At 32.6% G+C, this 20881-nt stretch overlaps 2 pseudogenes; both read left to right on the forward strand.

Moving 5' to 3' along the window:
- Positions 1-19240, forward strand: part of LOC148267353 (uncharacterized) — a 40900-nt pseudogene extending 21660 nt beyond the window's left edge.
- Positions 19241-20039: 799 nt separating this feature from the next.
- On the forward strand, positions 20040-20476 carry LOC110818799 (large ribosomal subunit protein eL34 pseudogene; annotated as a pseudogene).
- The last annotated feature ends 405 nt before the right edge of the window (positions 20477-20881 follow it).

Raw genomic sequence — 20881 nt, forward strand, 5'->3', positions numbered from 1 at the left:
GTTCTGTCTTACCTTATAAAAATAATTTTATTTATTAAGGAAACATCATGTCATAATCACAACAATCAAAATCAAACATCATACTTAACAATAGAGAAAATCAAATAAATCATGAAATACTCAGATTTTGTGTCATGCTTCACGAAGTCGTTCCAACTTCCATATTTGAGGACCTATACGGATTTCTGACTCCCCATGTGGAATGACCAGATTAGATACAGATAATGGCAATTTGCTTAGACACATTTTTGGCCTACCAAACTAAGGTACGACTATGACCACTGTCATATCGACCATAGTGGTCTTATTAGATATTCTATACCCATGACAGTACTTAGCCAAAGATGACCCTTAATAGATATTCACATCACCGCTCTCATCAGAGGATACACCATCATCCATAGGGAGCGGTCATTTCACATCTTTCCAGACCAAATGGGGGAGGGAGAAACAGATACCCCTCAGAGATAAAAAGCCTAATGAGACACTTCATGCATTATGCATGTCAATACAGATACATACATATTTTAGACCATTCAGGCTTTATTCCACTTCCTTTTTATTTTCTCTTTTTTTATTTTTCGAATAATATTACCGGATTCATATTATTTTATTTACATGCAAATCATCAAGTGCATATAAATCACATAGCATGCTTGAAATTGAGAACCATTCACTTATTTAGAACTACTAAACATAGAACATGCAAACCACAAAATCACGGATTCATAATTTTAATTTTTCTAGAAATATTCCTTAAAATGTTTAAAGAAATACTAAATTCCTTACCAAAACCTTGAAGTTTTTCCTACAACATTCTTCTTCCCATCTTTCTCTCTCTACATCACTCCCCCTCTCTCTAAACTCTTGAAAGGTGGAAGAATGAAATGGAAGGAAGGGTCCCTTTTTATAGAAAATGGGAACCTTTGGATTTGTGCCAAGTGGCAAAATCCAGTGAAGAGAGAGAGAGTTGAATGGAAGATGCTCAATTTGACATGGTGTAAAAAATGGAGGAAAAATTCCTCCACCGATGATGGCATACCCCAAGGACGTGATACACTGCCCAAAGAGGGCAGTGGCACACTACCCGAGGTGGAATGTGCCTCACCCAGCCGGCGCACGCTACAAGCCTAGCCTACAAATGCTGGCCTACCCTACTGCGCGCCTAGGCCTACTATGTGTAGGCCCTAGGCGCGCAAGCCCCAAGCGTGTAGGCCATAGTTGCACAAGCCTTTCCGTACAAGCCTGCTCATAGACAGCGCGTGCACAGTGTGTGATGCCTGTCCCTGTTCGCTCGCGATGTGATGTGTGCGAACGGGCCTGCCTGTGCCAACAAGATGTGCGCACAAGACTGGTCCCACACCTCTTGCAAATGGGATGTGTGCACTGTGCACACATCCTGTGCCTAGTCGCACACGCACGCACACGCACAGATTGTGTTGCCTGCGCAGGCAACCCTCTCCTGCGGGTGTTTTCTCACAAGATTTTTCCCCCTTTTATCATTTTCTCCTAAAAATTAATTAATTTAAAATAATAATAATAAATCATAATAATAATAATAGATAAAATTAAATAAAATCAAAATAAAATAAGCAAATCAGCATAAAATTGTATTTACGAATTACAATATAAAGCTGTGAAGTAAATTTAAATGAGTTCACGTGGTGTTAAGGCTCGAATAAATATGGGTTTTTCAAATACAATTTAGCACTGTGGGGAGTGGGCTGTTATAAGACGCTTCATGTTTATCAGAATATCGTTTTCTTTGAAAATCAAATTTTCTTTCCCACTCGTGATCAATCATTCCCTGATGTAGTTATTCTTCCTAGTTTTGATTATTTGCCTTCTTTTCCTCATCGGTTCAAGCCTGGGTATGTGTATGAACGATGTCTTTCACAATTGCCCCTTCCTGATCCAGATCCACCATCTGATCCAACACCACCACCGTTGAGATGCTCCACAAAGTTTTCCATCCTCATAATTGGTATGACTCTTATCATACATTATTTAGTGTTGCTTTATCTTATAATACGATTCCATCTTCTTACTCATTAGTAGTTAAGCATGAGTGTTGGCAGAAAGCAATGCAAGAGGAACTTCAGGCTCTTTAGAATAATCATACTTGGGATATTGTTTCATGTCTACTTACAGTCAAACCTATTAGATGTAAGTGGGTTTACTCACTCAAACTTCGCTTTGATGAGACTCTTGAGCATTATAAGACTAGATTGGTTGCTATTAGTAATCGACAAAAGTATGGGGTGAACTATGAAGAGACATATGCTCCTATGATTAAAATGAGTACCATGCAAATACTTCTTGTTATTGCTACTTCGTAGGGTTGGCCACTTAAACAAATGGATATCAAAAATGCTTTTTTACATAAGAAATTGAATCTGATGGGTGTCAAATTCACTAAAAATAAATTACTATTCAAATAATAAAATAATATTGTAGTAGTGGTGAATAGGATCGAATACATAAGAAATTGAATCTTAGTGTTCTTTTACGATAAGCAATTAAATAAAAATAAAAGGAGATCATTTTTGCTTTGAGTTAAAATTGAACAACCAATGGATTAAAACAAACCAGTAAATAAAAATAAATTAAATGAGACTGATAGAAAATAATTCAGCAAAATAAGAAAATAAGAATAAATTATGAATAAGTTTTTAGTCGAAAAAATAATATCCGTTTTAATATGTAAGGTTGATCATTGATGTAAAGATAATTCTTAATAATTCTCAATAAACCGGTTCGAGCTATTAGAGATGCTCCTAATAGCCAATCTTTCCTTAATTTTAAACTAACCAAGAAGCACTCATTGATTAACTCTTACTAATGAAAAACCCTAGAGATGCTCTTAGAGTTTAATTCACCATAGTATTAAAAACTAGAAAGACTCGATTCTAACCAATAAATTGAACTGCACGGTTCATTTAGATTAATTATATATTTTCTTAGTGTGAACACTAATTTTCCAATAGTTATCAAGATATCCTGAACAATTACAGATTCAGGAATCTCAAATGATGATATTTTATTATGCTAGATGTACAATGGACCATATTGCAACGAATAACAAACAACAAGATTCTTATGCACATAATAATATATAAATATTGAAAATAAGGAAGAATAAAAGTAAAGCAATTAGATCTGACAGCCCTTATATTGAAACTTCAATTAAATCTTTTACTAAAAAAGAGGAGTATCTAGCCGCTCATGTTCAACATGATAAAATAAAAAAATTATTTTTTAAAGCAACCCCAAGAAAAACACAGAAAGAATGGTGGAGGAAGACAAAATATGTTGCTCTCCCTCTTAGGTTTGCAGCTCTCTTGTTCCTTTTATATTTAAAGAGTGAGATTTTTGTGTGGCTAGGGTTTTTACTCCTTTGATCTCAGCCTCTTTCTATGTTTAAAAGACTCTTTTTTATTTTCTTACTGTTCTCTCCTTTCTTTTTGTTTTGACAGATTTTGAAAAATTTGTATCTAATCCTGTGCCTAGGGTGTAAGCCTTGACCAAGGCTTGCCTGTGCATGATCTAAAGTCAGTTGTTGCTTCTGGGTGTTAGCCTTGCCCAAGGCTTAGTCACGTACCTACTGCTGTCTCTATATAAAAATAAGTTTTGCTACACTATTTTTTTAATATTGAATCTTATCTTTAGACCTACATCAAAATAATCATTAAGTGATTCAAATGTGCATTTAATCTAAGTACTAAAAGTGACATTTATGCACATTATCAAATTCTCCCACACTTATCTTGTGCTTGCTCTCAAGTGCCACACAATATAAAGCATCAATTCCCAACCCTTTACCTTCAACCCATCTATTCCCAATCATTCCATTACTACTCACTTGTTATATCTCAATCCTTGAGTTGTAAAAATGACCATCAACTAATCGTTTGTAGGTTTGATTTTCATGGAACCACACCAATGAATAACCACTTTGACTAATATCCATACACAACATGAGAGAGTTATATAAATTTTAGCATACAAAAATTTTTATTGAGAAGAATAGCCAATACACAGCAGAATAGCCACTAAATTTGTCCAGATAAAAAGATTTCATGTAATTGGTTCATACTAAAACAGAAAATCTATTTGTAGTTAACTTGAGTACTTTTATTACTTGCTTGAAAATGTCACTAACTTTTTGATGCAAGGACAAACATTTGTGATGAATGCACTTGGTTACTCAGTTGGTCATAGTTTCAAGTGGCTACTAGCGCTACTCATAGTCATTTGACTTAAAACATTATTAACCTTCTGACATGAGGGAAAACATTTATGAATAATGCACCCGGTTATTCAGTTGGTCACAAATTCATTTGACTAGAGGAAATGATTATTATTTGTTCTTTTTTCTTTTCTCTTTTTTTCATATTTCCCAATCTTATACATGAACTATAAAAATTTAGACACACAAATCAGGATAAGTTGTAGTAGAGTTTTTTGTAGACATTGGAATTCGCTCAATGATACAATCTCCAAACAAGTCATATTTCAGACACATAATGAAAAATAACTCTTTATAGTGTGAAAAGATGAAAAACAAGCTACAATTCCTAGAAGATGATTGTAATTACAATTTGATTTTTGAAATATCACATTTGAGGTGTTTTAAAATAATTGAGATAGTTATAAAAGTTGCAGTTAAGAATTGTTCAAAGTATATTAGTGGTGTGACAAAAATTAGGCAAAGGCAAAATAAACAGTGTTAAATATCATAGAAAAAGGAGGATGCACGAGATATAACTGAACAAAATGCTAAAGAGGCTACCCAAAATGCATAATGTCCCTCCCTCACACCTAAACCACACATTGTTCCCAATATGTTTTAAATAATGAGATAAATAAAAAGTGAAAGGATAGGTGAACTCCCTTAGTTACTTGTCTTAGAGATGGGGCAAAGCTAGTAGTCATCATTTTTTCTTGGGTTGAGGGATGAATCTCATACCTGTCGTTATGGCTTGGGTTAGCTCTTCTACCCTGTTTAGGTTGTCCGACATCTAGAGGTTAAAATGCTCCATGCGAATTAGGTGTGCATCCATCTTCTAAAGTTAGGGATTCTTGTGCGGTAGTAACTGGCTTAGGTTATGTTACAGTGGCCAGTTTAGTTTTAGTCTAAGTTGCAGGCAGGAAAAGGAGAGTATCGAATCGACTTATGAAATACGAAGTGGGAAGTTTGATTTTGACAGAAGAAGGAAGTGGGTGATGGGGCTGAATGAATAATGTTAGGGCAACTTGGTCTTTTTAAGTGTTAGGCCAAAATAAGTAAAAAAGGGTGCTAAGTGGTCATGGCATAAGCCTCAAGCAATGCTTGTGCAAACATTACGGATTAAAACCTAGAAATTATGTGTGTGCCTCCATTAAAAAGCTATAGTGATCAGAAAAACTTCCAATTAAGAAAAATAAGGAAGAAAATGATAGAAAATAATGAAAAATAAAAAAAGAAATAAAAATAGAAAATATTGGAAATAAAGAAAAACAAAATTAAATGGCTTGACTCCCATTTAACACCCTTGTTTAACATCTTAGGCTAGACATTGTCATTTCTTTCATGGGTCTTTTGCATAATGTCTCAAGATGATTTCTTCAACGTTTGATGTAAGAAATCCTTCATAAAGGGGCTTTAATTAAGGACCACTAACCTTGAAAATTTTATTGGTGTTTAACATTTTTATTTTAATTGCACCATGAGAAAATATATTAATAATGACAAAAGGATCTAATAATCTTGATCGTAATTTTTTAGGAAATAGCTTTAAACAAGAAGTAAAACTTTTTGCCCTATTAAAAATTACTTTCGTGAAACCATATGATCCTGAAAAGCCTTTGTCTTCTCTTTATAGGTTCTTGAATTTTCATAGGTGTCATTCTTAACTTTTTTCAATTCTTGCAGCGATTTGAACTCCAACTTGATGCTTGTAAAATAGAAAATAGAAGTTTTATGTGAGAAATAGCAAGATTAACACAAAGTGCATTACTCCATTGGGGATTAAATGCCTCCAATTCGAGCACCATATCTTGTACATTCTCTTCAGCAACAAAATCCTCTCCTAAAATTTTTAAGCTATCCCATCAAAATTATTAGATAACACAATATTCAGCTTATCATCATGGCTTAAATCAAAGTTTTTTTGAGTTAGAGAATATATAGTATTAACACCATATACACAAGACACATCACTAGGATACTTTATATCATCATAAACATTAAATTTTACAAGTTTTCCATCAAACTACATAGTGAGTTTACCATCCTCACATCTATCTTCGTCTTGGTCGTACTAAGGAAAGGTCTACCTAGCAAAATATTAGAGAAATTAGATGATTTATAATCTTCCATAACTAACACATAAAATTCAGTAGGAAAAATGAGATTATCAACTTTGACAAGCATATCCTCTAGAACTACTTTAGGATAAACAACTGATTTATCGGTTAGCTGTATTATAACACATGTTTCTTTTAAAGAACAAGTATTTAACCTTGAATAAAGGAACAAAGGCTTGACATTTATTGATGCTCTTGAATCACAAATGACTTTTTTTATCCCTAAAGTGCCTATCTTACAAGAAATAGTAAACATACCTTGGTCCTTGCATTTGGGGGTACTCTCCTATGAATTATAACTGAAATATTTTCCCCAATACTTACCCTTTCATTGTAACTCAGATTTTTCTTGTTAGTGCACAACTCCTTAAAAACTTAGCATATCGAGGTACTTATTTAATTGTATTGAGTAAAGGAATGTTTACCTTGACTTTGAAGAAATTTTTTAGAATCTCTTTGTCTTCTTTTTCCTTAATTTTGTAAATCTATTTGAAAATGGTGCAGGGATTACGAACGATGCTGGTTGGTCAAAATCTAGCTCAATTCTATCGGCCTTATCATCAACAATTATTTATGGTTCTGTGTCTTTATGTAAGCCTTTCCCACAGGATATCTAACGGTAATTTTCTAGCAATTCCTTACCATTTGTCAATGTGATAATACTTACATTTTGCTTTGGATTAACCTCATTTTGAGATGGTAGTTTGCTTTAGGATTCCAACTTATCGATAAATGTTTGTAACTGACTCACTTGTGTCTCCAAATTATGAAAGCTTACTCTTGTCGCCTGTTAAAATTGTTGGGCATTAGTGGAAAATGATTTACAAACCTCTTTAAGAGACATAACTTATTTTTGAGATGTTTGTTATTATTGTGGAGTGGTTGATCGATAAATTCTCCTATGGCATGGACACGCTGTCGGTCATCTACCTAAAGTGTAGGATACATGTCCATTTGATGTCCAGCATATGCACAAATCCCATAAAATCTAACTTGTTTTGCATTATTTGTAACCGTATTTCGCACAAAAGTAGTTAGTTGTGAAATTTGAGATTCAAGAGAAGAAGTACTTACCTCGTTCACCCTTTTTGTGGTGTCTTGTGTTGCTCTAAATTACTGTGAGGTGATAGCCATGATTGTTATCAAATCTCTAGCTTTTCAAGATGTTTTGCTATGGCACCACCACTAGTTATATCTAACATTCTTCTTTTCGTAGGTAGCAACCCTTCATAAAAGTAGTGGATGAGAGATTATTTGAAGATATAATGTTATGGGCAACTCACACACAATCGCTTAAATCTGTCCCAATAATCATGGAGGCTCTCCGACTTTTTTTATTTTATTCTTCATATTTCTCTCCTTATTCCAGTAGCTCTAAAAAAACCTATTTAGAAATAGTTTTTCCATGTCTGTCCATGTTGTGGTTGAGCTAAGAGGCAAGTAGAATAATCAACCTTTTTTTTGTATCAACCAAAGAAAAGGAGAATGCCTTTAATTTAATATGTTCTTCAAGAACTCCGTGCGACTTCATGCGTGAGCACACAACATGGAACTCTTTGAGGTGCTTATGGGGGTTTTCATTCTTTAAACCTGAGAACTTGGGCAACAAGTGGATCAACCCATATTTCATCTCAAAAGATACGTCCAAATTTGGACAAGTGATGTGGAAGGGCTGCTGGTTGGTAGGCAGTGCTGCTAGTTCCCTCAAGGTGCGTTTTTTAGCCATCTGCTCAATTTCTGACTCAGCTTCGAAGGCTACACAATTTTCTATAAAAACTATTTCCTACTAACACATTCTTTTCTTTAATTGGGTCTATTTCCTTAATTCTTTAGTGGTTTTCTCAATTTTTAGATCGTAAAGAAGAGGTTCTCCATAATCAGACCTGGCCCTAAAAAGTAAAAAGTCAAATTAGTTGCTACAATTTCCTAGCAACGATGCCAAAATTTGATGGGTGTCAAATCCACCAAAAATAAATTCCTAATTTAAATAATAAAATAATATTGTAGTAGCAGTAAATAGGATCGAATCCATAGGGAATTGAGTCCTAATGTTCTTTTACGACTAGCAATTAAATAAAAATGAAAGGAGAGGGTTTTGCTTTGAGTTGACATCGACAAACCAACGGATTAAAACAAACTAATAGATAAAAAACTAATTAGATGAGATTGACATAAAATAATTCAGCAAAATAAGAAAATAAGAATCAATTTTGAATAAGTTTTTAGTCAAAGAAATAATATTTGTTTCAATATATGAGGCTAATTATTTATTTAAAGATAATTCTTACTAATTCTCAATAAATCGATTCTAGCTATTTGAGATGCTTCTAATAGCCAATCTTTTCTTAATTTTAAATTAACCAAGAGATGTTCATTGATAACTCTTACTAATGAACAATCCCAGAGAAGCTCCTAGAGTTAAATTCACCAATAACATGAAAAATTAGAAAGACTCAATTCTAACAAATAAAATAATCACACAGTTCATTTAGATTATATTATATATTTTCTTAGTGTGAACACTAATTTACCACTACTTATTAGAATATCTTGAAGAATTATGAATTTAAGAATCTTGAATGGTGATATGCTATTGTGCTAGACGAACAATGGGCCCTATTGCAAGGAATAACAAACAACAATATTCTTATGCAAAACGGAATGTATAAATATTGAAAATAAGGAAGGACAAAGCAAAGTAATTATATTTCACGACCTTTGCATTGAAACTTCAATTAAATTCTTGACTGGAAAAGAGGAGTATCTAGTTGCTCATGTTGAGCATGGTACAACAGAAAAGCATTTTTTGAAGCAACCCCGAGAAAAACACAAAAATCATTATGGAGGAAGATGAAATATGCTATCCTTATTCTTGCGTTTGTGGCTATCTTTTTTCATTTGTATTTAAAGAGTGAGATTTTTGTGCGATTAAGGTTTTTCCTCCTTTGATCTCGACCTCTTTCCATATCTAAAAGACTTTTTTTATTTGTTTTCCTGTTTTCTCTCATTCTTTTTGTTTGGTTAGATTCTAAAAAATCTGTATCTAATCTTGCACCTAGGGTTTAAGCCTTGCCCAAGGCTTGCATGTACATGATCTGAATGTCAGTTGCTACTTCTGGGTGCAAGCCTTGCCCAAGGCTTAATCACATACCTACTTCTGTCTCTGTACAAAACCAGTTCTACTGCACTACTTTTTTAATTTTGAATTTTATCTCTAGACCTATATCATATTAATAAAAATTATCTAAATTAGGCATTAAGTGATTTAAATATGCATTCAATCTAAGCAATAAAAGTGATGTTTATGCACACTATCATGATCTTAAAGAGGATATCTACACGACACCTCCTCCTATTTTGCTATCTTCATCTACTTCTGAAGTTTATAAGTTGAATCGCTCATTGTATGGTTTAAAACAAGCTCCCTATGCATAGTTTGAAAGGTTTCGATCTACCTTGCTTTAGTTTAATTTTTCACAAAGTCAATATAAGTCCTCTTTGTTCTTGCATAAAACGTCTATTGGAATTGTGCTTTTACTGGCCTATGTTGATTATATAGTTATAACGGGAATAGATTCTTTATTGATTACTCAGCTTCAACATCAGCTTTGCGATTCATTTTATATAAAAGATCTTCGCCAACTTGCATATTTCTTAGGGTTAGAAGTTCACTCTAACTTTTTTGGTATATTCTTACATCACTATAAATATGCTCAAGACTTAATTTCTTTGGTTGGTCTTCAGGATTCTTTATCATTTGATACTCTTCTAGAAATGAATGTTAAGTACCACATAGAAGAGGAAGAATTACTTTCCAATTCATTTTTGTATCGACAATTAGTGGGGAACTTAAACTACTTAATAATATCTAGACTTGACATCTCCTTTATTGTCCAATAAGTTAGTTAGTTTCTACACTCTCTGCGATATCTTCGTAGTTCTCCATGATGAAGTTTACTCTTTCCTTTTAGATCTTCCATGTAACTTAGTGCTTTTACCTATGCGGATTGGGCTAGTTGTCCAAATGCTCATCAATATATCACAGGTTGGTGTATGTTTCTTTGGAATTCGTTGATATCATGGAAGAGTAAGAAACAAGATCAGGTCTCCAAATCTTCTACCAAATCTAAGTATCATGCCATGTCTGTGCATTCTTAGAGATTACTTGACTTAGAGGGTTGTTGACTGAGCTCGGGTTCCCTCAATTTGGTCCTACTCCTCTTCATGTAGATAATATAAGTGCTATTTAGATTGCTACTAATCCAGTCTACCGTGAGTTTACCAAGCATATTAAAGTGGATTTCCATTATATTCGAGAGGCTATCCGTAATTATGCTATTTCTCTTCTACATATTTCTACAACTTTGTAGATTGCTAATGTATTTACTAGGTCACTTTCTCGACAACGTCATTAATTTTTAGTTGGCAAATTGATGCTTCTTAATCAACTAGCATTAATTTGAGGTGGATGTTGTTGTAGATAAAAAAGTATTTAATTTATACAGCCTATATATTTTATATTAAAAAGCATTTAAAGTCTATATATTTTATATCTTTCCATAATTAGATTATATAATTATAACTAAAGAGATATTAGCCTTGATCATCATAAATTGCTAGAAATTAGTCTTTTGACTTTTGTATATTCACCTATTTATTCAATGAAAAAAGGGTAAAAAATTATCAAGTCATTCAATCAAAATTCTTCTATGATAACTACTTCATTCAAGTCTTTATCTCATTTCTGTTGGATTTTTATTTTTATTTTTACTTGAAAAAATTGGATTTGAACTAAATGGATCCTTAATGTAATTGACATGGTGAGTTACCCACTAAAGGTAATTGATATGGGGAGTTGGCTTTTAAATAGAGATATGATCATATGATATATATTTTAATTTAGTTTGTTGCAAATTGGTTCACTACTTTATTCGATTTATTTTATAGTCATTGCAAATATTGCAAAGAGAGAAAGAAATAAAGGAGCAATGCAACTTGATGCACTGATGAAAGTATGCCCCTATATACTATGTGTATATTGTTATTAAAATTGGAAGTTAAGTTGTATTGAGCAAATGCATTATGCTAATAAGTTATTATGTTAATCTTCAGGAATTGGCAGTTTCCTTGAGAGACTATTTGCACAATTTACCTAAAAGAAAATGTTTGCACCCATATGAACGATCTCTTATTGAGTTAATGCTTGGTGATGGAAAGTAAGAAGAGGTAAATGAAGATAAATTAATAGCTGTTAGTTAAACCTATCAAGATGAGGAATGATGAGAACTCTTTGTAGATGTTCAATGTCCTATATAAAGGACCTAAGTTGGTTTTTGTAACTTTGAGGGAAGAGAGATAAAATAATAAGAAAGCTCAAAATAATTTTTCAAACATATAATGTTTTCATCTTATGTGAAGTTACTTTAGAAGCACAGGTTTCTAGTGTAGGGAAACACACAAGAAAATATTTTTTTTGTCAAAATTATTTACCATTGAACCATATGTCAAGAAAATAATAAGAAAGGTCAAAAAAAATTTTAAAAAATATAATGTTTTCCTCAAGCATAGGTTTCTAGTGTAGGGAAACAAGCAAGAAAAGATTTTTAGTTCAAAATTATTTTTTGTTGAACAGGAATTAAGAAAAGTGGATTCTTTTAGGAAGAAAGTGATGTATGTTGGGAAGGAGCAAGCTTTTCTCTATGTTAAGGCTAGAGTCAAACTTCATTCATTTATTTCATGTTTTTTCTTCCGTTATTTCTTTTTCTGAACCCCATTATCTGGTGGACCTTGTTACTGCTTGTGCTGTAAATTATTAAAAGTATTTTAGAAATGACTATTTTGGTAAAAAATTGTTTTAAGGAAAAAGTAGTCTCCTATTTGGTAAAATTTGTTATAAAAGGTGCTTTTAACGTAAAATATGGTATTATGCTTAATTAATTATGTTATGAAATAAAAAAAAATGTTAGAATGATAAAGAATTACATAACAATGAGAGAAATAATAATTATTATTATTACCTAAGTGATATTAGTTTTTTTATATAAAACTAATTCTAATATTATTTTTGTATAAATTTTAATTATTTTATTCAATGTAAATATTAATTTTAATTATTAATATATAATTTTATAATAAAAATTATTAGAGAAAATAGTGTTTTGTTCTCGTTGAACAATATAGCCCTATCTATACCGATTTTAAAATAATAAAAAAGTTATAATTAATTATAAAGAGTGTATTTTATTTTAATACGTAAATCTGTTCTACTTTAATACCCTTTGACCTAGTTTAACGTTCTCTATAAGTAAAGTATATTCTTTAATACAACCTCTTAAGTTGGAGAATAGATGTTATCCTCTCCTCTCCCCCCCTCCCCCGAGCTTGGTAATAATAGTTTGGAATGATGGACTACGCAAATCTTTAGTCATATTTTTGTAATTTGTGACTCGCAATAACCAAATATAAAAGCTTTGGTTTTTTGTTTTGTTGAGTTAAATTGAGAAACACAATGAAGGAAAAGATAACAAAATCTTTTTCATATCAAATTATTGTCCACTAGATGAGTCTTGAGTTCTGACTTTCGTTCACTTCATATTATTGATAGTAAATATTCAAACTTTTGTCAGCAGAATGTTTGTTAGAACCATTTATATGTATCACAAATTTGTGGTGGAACTACCATTTCTTGTATAATCCGTTAAGATACTAAAATTGTTTTAAAACTTAGACAATAGAAAATCAAGTTCTTCACATTGAAAATCAAGTTATTTACAATGTGCAATTATTTCCATGAAGCTATGTTATATCTATGTTTGCGTACTTTTATGATTCTTGTATCAAGGAAGTGCTCCACTTCTTTGCATTGCCATGCATCGCAATGTTACTATGATGATATGCTTTGTACTTCTTTTCTTTTGATGTCATTTTATTGATATTCTATCCAAATTTTATGTCTCATTTATGCAGTATGATGTGTAATATTGTTTATAAAAAAGTTGAAAAGTTCTAATAAATTTTGATTACTTATGTGCAGTCATCAACAAAGCGGGAGGGTGAGGAATGAACAAACAAGGTCAAATATTATCTAAAATATCTTCAACTGATGTCTGTATGTGTTATTTATTTACTATATTTTTTTTCTTTAGGGTATAGAAAAACTTGAACAAATCTTTAAACATAAAGAACCATTTGTGGATGATTTGTTAAACATTGCTAAGGTATTTTTTTGAAACCATTTTTGAATGCCTATTGTAACACCCCAGAACCTTTATGCTTCAATATATTGTGTAAAATCTCTATTTTGGGCCCTAAAGTTGTTAACTATTTAAATTATGCTTTTAGTTTCCATATAATTTTGAGTTCATTTCAAATTATTTTATTTACATAATATCTTAGTTTTATTCACTAAATTTTTTAAAACAAATTTAGAAAAACGGAAAAAAAGTTAAAAAAATCCCGCGGGAAAAATGTCGCTAGAATACTTTTTCCCCGCACTCATAGGTCTTGCGTGCCGCGTACCGCGCACACTTGTGCACGTAGTCAGTCGTGCGTTCGCCAGCTTGCACGATCCGTCTGCATGGGTCTTGAGGTGCACAGTTTGCACACGCATCGCATCACATATAGATAGTGTGTGGCTCTGCACGCCTATACCCGCAGCAGGCCTCGGCCAGCGCACACGACAGGCCTCAGCTTGCGCATGCAGCCACTTAGGTGGGGTGTTCTGTCGTTCGACTGTCGTACCGCCACCATTTAGGAGGTGTGAACTGTCCCTTGGCCGGTGTGCTCTTAGCCTCCGTTCTATATCACATCGTTGTCATCTTGTCAACAGTCCATCAGTCACATTCCTAAGTCGTAGCGTCATGTCGGTCAACTTTTTCCCTAATTTTCTCCTCATGGATTTATGCCACTTAGCAAAACTCCAACGGTCCAATTTTTCTATAAATATGGACCCCCCCTCCCCACCATTTTCTCACCATTTGTTCTTCATTTTCCACTCACGAAAGCAATTTAAAGAGAGAGCTTTAGAGAAGGGAAGGAAAGAAGGAAGAGGAGCGTAGGAAAACTACAAGCTTTTGATAAGGAAAGTTTGGTATTTATTCGTACGTTTTAAGGAGTATTTTTAGATTAACAAAAAAAATATTATATGAATGTGAAATGACATGACGCATGCTTGGTTTTTGTTAAAATGTAAAATACATATGCATATAAATTCTATGATATTTTCATGATTAGCAACATACTAATACTTGAAACTAAATGAACGAATAATATGATTATGATGATATAAATGATATGTTGTGAGTTTTTTTTTAAGAAGCATGATATTATTTGATAAACATGTGAAGTGAATATTGTAATATGCACGCATGGCATTTAAAGTAATATGATCTGTTAGGATTTTTATCTTTGAAGGCTTCTGTTTCTCCCCCATCTACTCTAAAAAGACGTGAGAGGACTGCTCATTATGGATGATGGCGTACCCTCTAACAAGAGCGGTTACACGATATGATTGTAGGGGTCACTGTGGCAATGCACGGTCGTGACTATAGTTTATATATAGAACCACTGTGGTTAGCACGACCATGATCATAGAATGTGTCATGGTTTGGTAACCCGTAAATATGTTGTGATTTAACAAGCCGCAAAATATGCTAAACATGAAATAAACCTTGTTATTCGACAATGATAATCAGAAATCTGTAGTGCCCTTAATAGATATAAGTTGAAACAGATTTGCACGAAGAATAGATAAAATATGTAAGAAGTCATGACATTATTTATTTGATTTTCTCTATTTTATGCATGAGGTGATTACAACTATGGTATGATTGTCTTCATGTTGAAATCTTTCTAATTAAGATAAAAATGTTTTTTTTATATTTGAAATGAACTCATGATATGACCAAGTGACAATAAGCGATTAACGATACTTTTTTAATTTAAAGAACCTTTAAAATCTTAGTAATGTTGTTTAAATACAGCTTTTATTACTGAGTTTATAGAATTCACCCCTTTCCATGCCCCCCTCCCTAGATGAGGACGATAGTGAGGGACTGGTTGTTGACTTATCCATTGAAGCCTTCGATGATCCAGTGGATCCATAAGCCGTTACTAATGCATATTTTATTCCGCACTCTAATGAGTCCATTTTTGGAGAGGCTTGCATTTTGTATTTTATTCTACCTCAGTATTGTAAGATTTGGAACTCAAACTTATTTTGTAAGGGATTGTAATATATTTATTCAGGTGGATATAATTTATCTTGATGCACTCGTAATCTATTTCTATATCTGCCTCCTTTATTCTATATTTTAGTATTGGGGATGCCACACCTATAGAAAGTTATGGATAGCCTATTAAATGATGATTAGTGGGGAATTCATGGCCTAAGTTGGTGCTTTAATTTTTTTCATGTAATCATAGAAATATTTGTTTCTAGTTAGCTAACACTTTTGCTTTTATCTACAACTCAAACTCGTTTCACTATTTTGGGTGAAGAGTGTACGAACCCTGGATACATTACTCATTTAATCTGAATCAAGGAGGGGAGGGTATATGTTTGGCTAAAGTTCAGCGGGTATGGTGAACTTGCACATGGATAGATTTTTGAAATCTAGTCCAGATTTTGATAGGTGTTTGTGAGTGTGGGGGTCACTTAGCAAACGTACCTGTTGTGGCCCATGTGAGAGTTTGTATGTGTGCTGTCCATGTGATGGAGGGATCCTTCTTGCCTATCCTCTAAGATGATATCAACGGCATCGTGCGATAAAACTTTAGATGTGACATTCTAAGTGTAGATGTGTTATCTTGAGTATATTTGTAACATTCCAAGTGTGTATATGATATTTTGAGTGTATTTCTGATATTTCTAGTATATAAGTCATATTCATGCATAGAAATGATATTCGAGGATAATTGAGATATTCAATTGAAATGTGTGAAATTTCGATATAGGACGTAATTGTGAATAATAAGTGAATTCCTAAGCATAAGATTGTGAAATCAAAAATATTGTGAAAAATTATAAATAAGTTTGATTTGAAAAATATTAATATTGCATCTGTTACATGTTTGTGTGTGTTTGCATGATGTCTTATTTGTGTCTTAGAATAATGAAAATTTTTACTGAGTTGGTGAAACTCATTAAATTTCACCATGATATTTTTCATAGCATAAAGAATTGGACCAGTTTTCGGATGAGTGAACGACATGCGAAGGTGTCCTAATTAGTGTACATTTTGTTCTTATTTTGGTTATAGGATCATTTTATAAACTCTATGTTTTGATATCATGTTTTATATATATAAATGTTGTATATACCACAAAGGATATTTTGTTTTATACTAAACTTTTGACCTATACATATGCATGTTTATGGGCCCCATTAGCTGCGAAAGGATATAAGTATGTTCACCCCTTGTTATTGGGTTAGGGGCATTACAGTAACATTTTGAAAACTTTGCGGGCCATGCAAGTTGTTGATCTTAAAGCACCAACTCTCTATCTTGTTGGGGCTCCTAATATAGGGAAGTCATCCTTGGTTCGTGTACTTTCAATAGGGAAACCTGAGGTTTGTACTGATTTCTTTCCTATCTTGTATTTTTGGGGTCTATGTTTGAAAATGGCTCCCGCAATTATTTAAGAAATTTTAATGTTATCTGTTTTCTATTTAATGTTAGAGTTTAACAAACAAATAAATTGAATGTTCAATTTTCTAATTTAAGGTGTTCAGGTATTCAAATAGATAGTTGGTAATTCAACTTAAAAATTTTCAATTATTCAAGTGACCTTTTCTATCATTAGTCACACACACATATATATACACATACCTATATACTATGTTCTAGTTAATTTAATATTAGTTCCAAAAAATGACTCCAAGCTTTGCAGGGCTTAAATTGAAATGGTGAATGTTTCTGACTTGAGCATGTGAAATTTTGGATATTGATTATGGTGGAAGACAATGATTTCCTTTATGTTAAGCTCTTTGTTGTCTATTTTCCCTCTAAGGTTTGCAAGTATCCCTTTACAACAAGAGGAATTCTGATGGGTCACATCACCTTAAACTACCAGCACTTTTAGGTTAGTCATTTTATTTAAGGCATTTATTGCTTTTTTTCATTACTTTTTACTCCTACAATTTGCGTACAGGTGATAGATACTCCTGGCCTCCTAAAGAGATGTTATGGTAAAGGAAAATTGCACATTTATGGGTTTTGTCCCCTTTATTACTGAATAAACATATAGAATAAAGTTTAAATATTTCAGTCAAGTAGCAGAAGTTCCTCTTCCTATTCTCTTTCCCCGCTTATGTCTATATATAGTATATGCATGTTTGTATGCGGACATTATAATATATGGGATAATTACTTAGAAGTACAATTTATGCAACAATCCTTTCTATATAATAGAAAAGGATCCCATTATCCGGAAGTGCTGCTTTGGGTACAAGATTTTGGGTATGTTCTTCATAATGACTTTTCCATCATTATGGTAATGCTTACATTTTACCCTTTGTCTCCACTAACAGAGGATAGGAATAATTTGGAGAAGTTAATTCTTGTTGTACTCACACATCTGCCAACATTCTATATGTGCATGATCTATTGGGAGAATTTGAGACCTAACCTTTAGATCAAGTACCCCCATGATACAATATAAATCTACAACATCATGGTCCAGGTGCATACAGTATCAGGGTACAAAAATATGCATATACAAAAATGCATTTATTATGACAGTTAGCCCTTATCACTAGTTCTAAGGATATCTACCTCTTAGTCTCTGTCATGCATTTTTCATAGAATTCCCCATCTAAGGATTTATTTTTTTCTATTATATATACTTTCTTGAAAAAAATATTAATTTTATGTCTAAATTTATGCCACCATATTATAATTCAAGCCTGACAAAAGCAGGGATGCAAATTAATCTATGATAATCACAACAACTAATTGGGTTTTATTTCGTTAAGAAAAAGCTTCTAGCCCCTACTCCCCACGCTACCTTTTGAATGATTTGGAGAGAAAGGAATAGGAGACGTATTGAGGGTCTAATGATGCTAGCACAAGAAAGAATTGGTTTCACACGTTAAGTATATTTTATTCCTATGTCATTCCATCCTTGATAAAGTCTTAGGGAAGCTAGTTGATTTTTTAGCTGAGGCTCTTGTGTAACTTCTAGTTTCTTTGTTTTGTAGATTTTGTAAATGGGTCACATCTCTTTGGTTCTTTTTAACATTATCTTTTTTTTCCTCTAAAAGAAGTTTGATACGCCATTCAAGTTTATTTGGTTAAGTTTCTTTCAGCAATATACTTAATTTAAAGGTGGACTCTATCATGATGAAGAATTATTATTTTATTACTTTGATCACTGCTACCAATCAAATCTCTTATATGTGGCATTGGATCTTGCAGTTTGAGATATCTAGAGAATTTAGGGAGGGGTTTCCTGATCATCTGTAGCTTGATGTCAACTCAAAATGTGATCTACTTACTACAAGCAACTTATATTTTGTTTGACATAGAAGATGGAGATATTGACCATGTTAAAATGGCAAGGTGCCAGAAGATGGGACCTGATGGAGCAAGCCATGTATCAGTTAAGATTATAGAAGGTCTCCTTGAGGTGTGTACTAGTTAAAAGCTTAATTCTTTGCCCCATCAATTTTGACCTTGCAATTAATGTTACTTGGTTTAGCACAAGTTTTTCTGCGGGATATTTGGCTGACTCACCATTTAACATAAACATAAAAGACAAACTTGCAAGTTCAAGCCACCATACCACATTGCCTTGATCTTTGACCCTCTTAAATTAAATACAATTACAAAAGCTCTTTTCTACTTTTTTATTTTTAATTCAAAAAAAAAATCTCTTAGTTATTAATGTGTTAACTGTGTATTAAAAAATTCAATAACTGCATAATCGTATTAGATGAATATTGAATTTTTTGACTTTTTGATTGTGTGCATCAAAATTTATATAGCAAAGTTAATGAAATGTTAATATGAAGTTATTGTTTTAATAAAATAAAAAAAGTATTCTTGTAATTGTGTTTGAATTAAGAAGAGTATTTTTATAAATTATCCTCAATACACTGATATTATCTAGGTGCATGTATCAAGATAAATGCATCATCAATACACTGATATTCTTGATTTATCCTGAGCTAAGCACCTGAACAACCATGTCAAAACGGCTAATCATCAACAGATTCACTTTTAGAAATTTCTCTTCATTTTTTGTGATCTCTTCCGTGCCGGGCAATTTAAAGATGGAAACAATAGATTGAAGACTCCAAGATTAATATTCAAGGAGATGGTAACTAAAAACTTTGATGAATTGCCACCTAGGTCTCGAGAATTTACTGCAAGTACTGGGGGGTTAAAAATGAAGGGTGTAATTAATCATGGATCCTGCAAATCTTTAACTCCAGAAAAAAAAGATTAGCAACTTACAAGGCGAAGAAGAAGAATAATTACCCAATAATAAGAATCAAGATGATATCGAGGATTTATTTGTTGATAATCCCAAGGAAGAAAAGAAAAATGGAAAAGAAAATATCAAACCATTCAATTCGAACTTGTTTGTTGCTCAAGTTCATGGTGTTGTTATCTCAAATTCGAACTTGCATCGCATTGGACATTCTATAAATAACTCTGCTCAATATATAATAAGTAAAAAAGAAAGAATAATAAATGAAGTGAAGAAGGCGAGATTATAATATATCAGAAAATGGAAGATGTCACAGACACGCAGAGAGGAGAGAGAGAGATTAGTAAGATGGTCCAGCGTCTCACATAATGCACGCATCACAACTATGCTGCAAACTCCAACCACCATCGTGTTGTCAAAACCCTGGTGGGAGGCTTGTGTATCAGACCACAAAGAAGAGAGCCAGTGGACCCAAGTGTCCTATAACTTGGAAAAGAATCTAGGGGATTCCTCATTTGAAACCTGCAGAATACAAGAGGTCTAGACTACCTAGATATAGGAGGACTATGAACCATGCCTATGGAGGAGTATTATCTGGGAGAGCTGTTAGGGAGATGATTATCCGAGCATTTCTGGTGGAAGAGTAAAAGATTGTGAAGAAAGTTTTGAAGCTCTTAATGACAAGAAAATGGAATATACCTGTTTTGATTTTTACAGGGTTCAATTTTTTTTTTGTTTTTCTTTAGGTAGAAATTTTTTTCTAACTTCATTATATATATGTATGTATACTCACAAATAATGGCTCAAGTTCATAAAACCAAACACAATAAAACTATCATTTGAGAACATATAAGTTGAATTTCTTACATAATATGACTGATCTTTTTAGCATTAATTTATAATGATTATAATTTAACACTATTTTTTTATTTTATTAATATAAATACTTTTGAATCAATTTTTTTTACATCAAAAGTAAATGATTATGTAATGTTGCATTTATATGACCTTCTAAAAGTTGTGATTTCATAAATAAAATTTGTTATTTATAAGAAATACAAAAAAAATGGGGGAAAAAGTAAATATGATTGTGGGAGTA

Source organism: Carica papaya, chromosome 3, assembly GCF_054855325.1.
Source record: "Carica papaya isolate Zhongbai chromosome 3, ASM5485532v1, whole genome shotgun sequence".
In the NCBI taxonomy this organism is placed as follows: domain Eukaryota; kingdom Viridiplantae; phylum Streptophyta; class Magnoliopsida; order Brassicales; family Caricaceae; genus Carica; species Carica papaya.